The following is a 10261-nucleotide window of genomic DNA, read 5'->3' as shown; positions in this document are numbered from 1 at the left end:
AACTTGTATTTTCAAATTTAATCTTGATTATTTATTATTACAGTTGTAAAAGCATTCTCAACAAATACAATAACCCATACTCAATATGAAACCCTGAAGTTTGAATTTTTAAAATTTGGCTTAGGAAAATAGAAAATATAAATTTTAAGTAAATTATAATTCTACAATATATCTTTTCTCTAGCCCTTTCTAGATAACTCTGTATTTTAATAAAGCTTTGTTACTTTGATTTTTATACAATTGGAATCACTTGCATGGTGTTCTGATTATGTTGGACTAGCTTTATATCACTTTAAGTGTTTACCCATATCTCTCTATATTTTTCATTTTTATAACACATAATAACATCCCTTTCTATTACTATACAATCATCACAATCACATGCAAGATATAGAATCCACATTCTAAAAATTTAGTTCTAACATTAAAAAATGTTAATCACTATTCCAAGCTTATAGATTCTTATTAATTCTATATTTTATGCACTTTTTTTTCAAAGCAATTGTACTGAAACATTTTTGTTCTTATATTATCCATTTATCTCGTATTCACTATATCCCCCACCAAAAAAGAACTTTCTTATCATAACAATAACATAAACTTGTTCAGTAAAACAAATGGAAACAGACACAGTGACTGCATTTGACAATGAATTTAACATGTTCCACCTGTTTTACCACTTTATAAAGTGATTAGAGTATTTAGATTAGAGATTAATTAGAATTATTAGAGATTAGAGTAAAAAACAAAAAGTACTTACAATTAAAAAGTATCAGTATTGTAAGAATTTACCAACTATGTACACACTTATCTTATATAAATTCAATCTTCACAGACACATTTTAATAAATGATTTGGCTTAACTTTGTGCAAACATTAGTATATAATATGAAATTGTAGACCATTGAAGACAGAATCTTCAGTTATACTGAACAACACAAATGCATAGTTGTCCAATGTTTTGTTCTTGCAATTTATTTGCTTGTTTCAGTTCAAAATCCTTCTCTGCTTAAAGTCGGGGGTAAAAACATCAGAAAATGAAATGAACATAATAAAGAAAAGTTAAAAATGTTGACAACACAGTACCTTCACTTTAGCCTAATTTCTGCAACAGATGCTACTTCTTTAATTTCAGTGGGGAACAGATTCCACAGCCCAGAAGCATGCATAATTACAGAACACACCATCTCCTGTGGTCTCAAAGTTATACTTAGGACTCACTGAGTACCTTGCCAATTCAGCCACCTAATGGGTGACTGGGCCATATGGTGATAAAAGATCAGTCAAGAGTACACTATAATGTGTTAGTGAATGCCAGCAGCACTGTCAAATTAAAAATAGAGCCCAATGTGTTGTTTTCACCAGTAAGGAGAGATTAAATCAAACATACAGCAGGAGGAGCAGAAACATGATATTCCAAATGGAAAGCTTTCTTTGGATTTAGGAAAAATATAAGTTTAAATTCTGGTTCTGGCACCTATTATCTGTGTGACCAAGGGCAAATTCTGTGACACTCAATGATCCTAAAATGAGTTTTTAAGTTGCCATTTTTGGATAGATGGAGAGTTTCTATGCCATGAGTTTTCCACATTGAATCAGCCTAGGACTAGACCATATTTTTGATGTATGTGTGTGTATGCCTGCTCACAAAGTATATACACTCAAGAATTGCCAGCGAATTCTTAATCGCCTTTTCTCAGCCCTCATTCTTCTTGATATCTCTGTAGTTTTGAATCATTGTCTTCTCTTGGATTCTTTTCACTTTGGGATTTTGTGACATTGGTGTGTTATGGTTCTCTACTTATAGTTTTGGCCCATATCATTTTTATCTATTTTCTTTATCCACATCATTCCCAATAAATGTGTGTTTACCATGTGTCCAGATTTGGCTCTTTTCTCTCTGTAATATATCTTTTGGTGATCTCACAAGCTCCCATTATTTTGATTGTCATCTCCATACAGAAAAGACTTAGTTCCATGGATCCAACTAATCTTTCTTCTGACCTTCAATATCACATTATTGGACATCTCAAATAGAAGCCCTTTAGCATCTAAAACTCCCCATGTCCAAATTAGAATTCATTATCTTCTCCATCAAACTCTTCCCTATTCCAAACTTTACTATTACTGTCACAGGTACCATCAACCTCTCAATCACTTATTATCATAACTCAGGAGCTGCTTCAACTTCTTAGCATATTCATTCTGCATAGCTGATGTCAAGTTCTGTCATTACTCTAATAATACCTCTCATAAAGTCTGTTTCTCACTGCTCTTACAGCCCCTACTTTGATGCAAACCCTTATCACTTCATTTCGGTATTACTGGAATAATCTGTTGCTTGGTCTCCCTGCCCCAAGTCTTTCCCCAGTCTAATCTGTTCTCCTCTCAGCTACCAAAGTGATAATCCCAAAGTAGTATTTCTTATAGAACAATAATATGATCACAGACCACAATATGTTAAAGCATTTCCCATTGATAAACATATCCTCAATTTTCAATTTTTTGATCCTAGAATGGAGATGTTATAAATATTTTTGAACATATAGATAATTTTGCTTTATTTTGCTTTTTTTGTTTGGAGAGGAGGAGAAAAGGGTATAGCAGTGATAGTGTTCATAATCCTTTAGACACAGTTCCAAATTGCTCTTCATAATGGTTCAATCAGTTCAAATACCATCAACAATTCATTCTGTCTCATCTCACCTTATTATTTCCAATATTTTCCATTTTCCATTTTCCATTCTAATCTAATAAGTATAAGTTAGAATTTCAGAATTATTTTAATTTACATTTCTCAAACAATAGTGAGTTAGAACATTTGTTCATGTAATTATATCTAGCTTTGATTATTTCATGTGAAAACTTCATATCTTTTGGTCAATTATCAATTAAGTAATGACCCTCATTTTATTAATTTAACTCTATATGCTTAATAAATAAGGCATTTATTAGAGAAATTTGTTTTAAACATTTTTGCACAGTTGCTATTATTAATGGCATTTCCCTCCATTCTATTCTCCTCCTCTCCCCATTTATTCTAGTCTCTCTCCTTTCATCCTAGTTCTCTTGAATAGTTTGGTGCTTCTGGCTACTTCCCTTTCCCCAATCTCTTTGTCCTCCTCCTTTATCTCCTTCACCTCCTACTTTCCAATATGGATTTCTATACCAAATTGAATGTGCATATTATTCCTTCTGAGGCAGTTCTGATAAGAATAAGGTTCACTCAGTCCCCTTTTCCCTCCCTCTTTTCTTCCATTAAAAAAGTTTTTTTGGTCTCTTTTATATGAGATTATTTACCCTATTCTACTTCTCCTTTCCCCTTTATCCCAGTACTTTTCTTTCTCAGTCTTAATTTTATTTTTTACATATCATCTGTTCAAATTAACTCATACCTATGCCCTCTGTCTATATGTGTGTGTAGGTATTCTATTTAAACTTCCCTAATAATTGGAAAGTTCTTATGAGTTACAAGTATCATCTTAACATTGACAATTGTAAACAGTTTAACTTTATATCACTTTATGATTTCCCTTTTCTTCTTCCCTTTTTGTGCTTCTCTTGAATCTTGTACTTGAAAGTCAAATTTTCTATTTATCTCTAGTCTTTTTATCAGAAATGCTGACAGTCTTTTACTTTATTGAATCCAGTTTTCCCCCCTGAAGATTATACTCAATTTGGTTGGTTAGGTGATTTTTGGTATTAAGTCTAGCTTTTTGCTCTTTGTAATATCACATTCATAACCTTCCAAACCAAAGTTGCTAAATCCTGTGTTATCCTGACTGTGGTTCAAAACAGAATTTGAATGGTTTCTTTCTGCAGGGTTGCCATAGTTTCTTTCTAATGTAGATGGTTTGGAATTAATATATAATATTCCTTGGAATTTTAATTTCAGAATTTCTTTCAAGACGTGATCAGTGAATTATTTCTATTTCTATTTTATCCTCTGGTTCTAGAATATCAGGGAAGTTTGCCTTGATAATTTTTTGAAAGATGATGTTTAGGCTCAGGCTATTTTTTTATCATGGTTTAGAGATACTCCAATATTTTAAAATAATCTCTCCAACATCTCTGTTCCAGGTCAATTCTTTTTTGCTGTTGTTGTTTTGTTTTGTTATTATTTTTTATTATTTTTACATTTGAATAGGAATAAAAACAAAACAAAATAAAACAGAACAGAATATTATCATGTTCCCAGCAGAACATCAGGGAAGATTCAAAATATATAACAATTAATTGCCAATTCAACAATATATATATAGTAATAGAAGAAATTATATTCATGAGTGTTCAGCTTTTCTTTACATCATTTTTGTTGTTTTTTTGTTCTCTGCTGTGCATCTTTTTTTTAATTTTATTCCTTCCCCCCTTTTATCCTCCTGCCTCTCCCAAGCAGGCTATAATAAAGAAAGAATATATTTATGTATACAAATATAAATATAGACCCCCGACCCCACCACCCACATCTGTCCCCACATATACACATGATTCTTTTCCCTGCTACTTCTTTGATTTAATTCTGTTACTTAACTTTCTTTTATATTACTTAACCTCTCCCCACCCATGGATCTTTCCCTTGACTTCTTCCCTCACCCTTTGCTTCACCCTCTACTCATTCCTAACCACTTATTTTTTTATAGATTTGACAGTTGCTATCCTCTCCATTATATATATATATATATATATATATATATATATATATATATATATATATATGTGTGTGTGTGTGTGTGTGTGTGTGTGTGTGTGTGTGTGTATAGTGTATTGTCTAGTTAGTCTATTCATATGAGAATGTTTTCAGAACTATAAACCCTCCTCCCCCCTCAAGTGTCTCTGTGACTATTCTTCCTCTGCACCTTATTTGTATAACACAATTGTTACTTTTATCTAAACTCTGCCTCAATCATTCCATTGAGTTATCCTATTGTATCAATCTAAAGTATATGGCATACAATTCCTTGTTAAAAAAATAAATAATTTATTCATATTAAGTTCTTTGAAACTGATAATGGCTCTTATATGTTAAATTTACTTTTAAGTTTGGTTTTGGTGGATAAAAAGTTCTGAAAATCTGTAAATATATTGAATGTTCATTTTTTTATTCAATATTATGGACAATTTTGCTGGATATGCTATTTTAGTCCACAGCCATATATATATATATATATATATATATATATATATATATATATATATATATATATATATATATATATATATTTTTATTGTGAGTGGATAAGATTCTAGGACCTCAGTAAAAGAGACTATTGATAATTCCCATGCAATTCTCATTGTAGTTTGCAGCATATTTGAATTGCTTTATCCTCATTTCTTGCAAAATCTTCTCTATGATCTGGAGTATTTGAAATTTGGCAATAATATTCCAATGTGTTTTCTACAAAGGGTCCCATTGATGTGGTGACTGGTGGATTTTTTTTTTATTTCTATTTTACTTTCATGTTTTATCACTCCAGGACAATTATCTTGGATTGTTTATTGCATTATTGTGTCAAGGTACTTTTTTTGGTCATAACATTCAGGCAGTGAAATTATTCTTAGATTTTCTTGATCTATTCTCCAAATCTATCATTGCTCTTATAAGAAGTTTTACATTTTGTTCTATTTTTCTTTTTTTTTTTCATTATTGTTTTGTTATTTCTTAGTCTCGCATAGCTTCACTGGCTTGCTCTTGCCCAATTCTAATTACTTTTGCAGTTTAAATTTTTTTTAAAAATATGTATTTTAAATACACATTGCTTTTTGAGAAATCTATCTTATTCTACAAGAAAGTAGGAAATGAAGAGGAAAAGGGAAATGGAGGTAAGAAAGCTGATAGAAGAGATGACATCTTGAGTAAGGTAAAAGTCAAAATAAAAATTGTTTTGAGATTGCACAAGGTAAGAAATGGATCAGGGGAGAGAAAGAGAGAGAGAGAAAAAGAAAGAGAAAGAGAAAGAAGAGAGAGAGAAAGAGAAAGAGAACAGACAGACAGAAAGAGAGAAAGAGAGAGAGGATAAGAAGGAAAATAGAAGGGAGAGAAACACAAAGTTATTAATTACTATTCGGAAAAAATATCAGTTTCTGATAAATACTTGATTTCTCAAACAGAAAACTGAGTATAATTTATAAGTCATTGATAAATTGTCAAATGATATAACAGGGAGTTTTCAGACTAAATAATCAAAATTCTTTATAATTATATTTTTAAAAATTCTCTAAAAATCACAATTGATGAAAGAAAGGTATACTTCACATTTGTCAGATTGGCTAATATGATGGAAAAAGTTAAATGACAGTTAAAACAGTAGTGTGTTATTACAGAAGTGGTATACTGATTCAGCCATTCTGGAGAAAAAACAAAAAACAAACAAACAAAAAAAAAACTTTGTATGAAAGATTTCAATTTATGATGAGTGGTTTATTTTGTTCTTTGTGCAATTTTGATTCCTTTATTGCATTAATTTTTTTTGTCTTTCCATTTCAATTTATGAGGAAGGGAATCTTACATTTCCATATTGTCTGTTTTTGTAAGATTCCTTTTCATATGCATTTTTGCCTTTCATTGGAAAAGATATTCCATTTAAAGTAACTACCGATAGCATAAAATATTTACTAATCTATCTGCCAAGGGAAAATCAGAAACTATATATGCAAAACTACAAAACACTTTCCACACAAATTAAATTTATCTAACCAATTGGAAAAATATTAAATGCTCTTGGGTAGGGCGAGCAAATATAATAAAGATGACAATACCAAATCAGAACTCCCAAAAAACTATTCTAATGACCTAGAAAAAATAACAACAAAGTTCATATGAAAAACAAAAGGTCAAGAATGTCAAGGGGATTAATTAAAAAAAAAATCAAAGGAAGGTGGCCTAGCTGTACCAGATCTAAAATTACATTATAAAGCAGCAGTTACCAAAGCCCTTTGTTGATGAGTGGAATAGGTAAGGTCCAAAGGACAAAATAATCAATAGCTTTAATAATCTAGTGTTTGACAAACCCAAGGACCCAAGCTTTTGGGATAAGAACTCAATGTTTGACAAAAATTGCTGGGAAAATTGGAAATTGATATGGAAGAAATTAGCATTGACCCACACTTAACACCATACACCAAAATTAGGTCAAAATGGTTCATGACCTAGGCATAAAGAATGAGATTATAAATAAATTAGAGAAACATAGGATAGAAACCTCTCAGACCTGTGGAAGAGTCATGAATTTATGTCCAAAGAAGAATTAGAGATCATTATTGATCACAACATAGAAAATTTTGATTATATCAAATTGAAAAGTTTGTGTACAAACAAAACTAATATAGATAAGATTAGAAGGAAAACAACAAACTGGGAAATATTTTTACAGTCAAAGGTTTTGATAAAGACATCATTTCCAAAATATATAGAGAATTGACTCTAATTTATAAGAAATCAAGCCATTCTCTAATTGATAAATGATCAACGCAATACACAATTCTCAAATGAAGAAATTGAAACTATTTCTATCCATATGATAAGAAACTCCAAGTCATTACAAATCAAAGAAATGCAAACTAAGACAACTCTGAGATACCACTACACACCTATGAGATTGGCTAGAGTGTCAGGGAAAGATAATGTGCAATGTTGGAGGGGATGTGGGAAAAAAGGGACACTAATACATTGTTGGTGAAATTGTGAATACATCCAGTCATTCTGGAGAGCAATTTGGAACTATGCTCAAAAAGTTATCAAACTGTGCATAGCCTTTGACCCAGCAGTGTTACTACTGGGCTTATATCCTAAAGAGATTTTTGTTTTTTACTTTTCTTTTATTAATTTTATAATTATCACATTTTTTGACAGTACATATGCATAGATAATTTTTACAACATTATCCTTGTACTCCATTCTGTTCCAAATTTTCCCCTCCTTCACTCCACCCCCTCCCTTAGATGGCAGGCATTCCCATACATATTAAATATGTTATAGTATATCCTAGATACAATATATATGCGCAGAACTGAATTTTGTTGTTGTTGTTGCAAAGGAAGAATTGCATTCGAAAGGTAAAAATAACCTGGGAAGAAAAACAAAAAATGCAAACAGTTTACACTCATTTCCCAGTGTTCCTTCTCTGGGTGTATGATTCTTTCCATTATTCATCAGTTGGAATTGGATTAGCTCTTCTCTATATTGAAGATATACACTTCCATCAGAATACATCCTCATACAGTATCATTGTTGAAGTGTTTAATGATCTCCTAGTTCTGCTCATTTCACTCAGCATCAGTTGATGTAAGTCTCTCCAAAACTCTCTGTATTCATCCTGCTGGTCATTTCTTACAGAACAATAATATTCTATAGCATTCATATACCATAATTTACCCAACCATTCTCCAATTGATGGGCATCCGTCCATTTTCCAGTTTCTAGCCACTATGAAAAGGGCTGCCACAAATATTTTGGCACATACAGGTCCCTTTCCATTCTTTGGTATTTCCTTGGGATATAAGCCCAGTAGTAGCACCGCTGGATGAAAAGGTATGCACAGTTTGATAACTTTTTGGGCATAATTCCAGATTGCTCTCCAGAATGGTTGGATTCTTTCACAACTCAACCAACAATGTATCAGTGTCCCAGTTTTCCCACAGCCCCTCCAACATTCATCATTATTTGTTCCTGTCATCTTAGCCAATCTGACAGGTGTGTAGTGGTATCTCAGAGTTGTCTTAATTTGCATTTCTCTGATCAATAGTAATTTGGAACATATGAATGGAAATAGTTTCAATTTCATCATCTGAAAATTGTCTGTTCATATCCTTTGACCATTTATCAATTGGAAAATGGCTTGATTTCTTGTAAGTTAGAGTCAATTCTCTGTATATTTTTGAGATGAAGCCTTTATCAGAACCTTTAACTGTAAAAATGTTTTCCCAATTTGTTACTTCCCTTCTAATCTTGTTTGCATTAGTTTTGTTTGTACAAAAGCTTTTTAATTTGATGTAATCAAAATTTTCTATTTTGTGATCAATAATGATCTCTAGTTCTCCTTTGGTCACAAATTCCTTCCTCCTCTACAAGTCTGAGAGGTAAACTATCTTATGTTCCTCTAATTTATTTGTGATCTCGTTCTTTATGTCTAAATCATGGACCCATTTTGATCTTACCTTATCATGTGGTGTTAAGTGTGGGTCCATGCCTAGTTTCTGCCATTTCCAGTTCCACTAATTTCCAGTTTTCCCAGGAGTTTTTGTCAAATAATGAATTCTTATCTCAAAAGTTGGGATCTTTGGGTTTGCCAAACACTAAATTGCTATTTTTGTTCACTATCTTGTCTTGTGAACCTAACCTATTCCATTCATCAACTAGTCTATTTCTTAGCCAATATCAAATGGTTTTGGTGACTACTGTTTTATAATACAGTTCTAGATCAGGTATAGCTAGGCCACCTTCATTTGATTTTTTTTTCCCTTAATTCCCTTGAAATTCTCGACATTTTGTTCCTCCATATGAATTTTGTTGTTATTTTTTCTAAATCATTAAAGTAGTTGCTTGGGAGTCTGATTGCTATAGCATCAAATAAATAAATTTGATTAGGGAATATTGTCATCTTTATTATATTCACTCTGCCTATCCAAGAGCACTTAATGTCTTTCCAATTATTTAAATCTGACTTTATTTTTGTAGTAAGTGTTTTGTAATTTTTCTCATATAATTCCTGACTTATCTTTGGTAGATAGATTCTCAAATATTTTAAAATATCGACCGTTATTTTGAATGGAATTTCTCTTTGTATCTCTTGCTGTTGGATTGTGTTAGTAATGTATAAAAATGCTGAGGATTTATGTGGATTTATTTTGTATCCTGAAACTTTTCTAAAGTTCTAAATTATTTTAGTAGCTTTTTAGCAGAGTGTTTGGGGTTCTCTAAGTATACCATCATATCATCTGCAAAGAGTGATATTTTGATTTCCTCATTTCCTACTCTGATTCCTTTAATCTCTTTCCCTGCTCTTTTTTGGTGAGGCTAGTGTTTCTAGGACAATATTGAATAGTAATGGTCATAGTGGGCAACCTTGTTTCACTCCTGATCTTACTGGGAAAGGTTCCAGTTTATCGCCATTACATATGATGTTTACTGACAATTGTAAATATAAGCTCCTGATTATTTTAAGGAATAGTCCATTTATTCCTATATTCTCAAGTGTTTTTATTAGGAATGGATGTTGGATTTTATCAAATGCTTTTTCTACATCTATTGAGATGATCATATGGT

Source organism: Sminthopsis crassicaudata, chromosome 3 (genome assembly GCF_048593235.1).
Source record: "Sminthopsis crassicaudata isolate SCR6 chromosome 3, ASM4859323v1, whole genome shotgun sequence".
NCBI classification, from domain to species: Eukaryota; Metazoa; Chordata; class Mammalia; order Dasyuromorphia; family Dasyuridae; genus Sminthopsis; species Sminthopsis crassicaudata.
Note: the sequence above shows the minus strand (reverse complement) of the source record.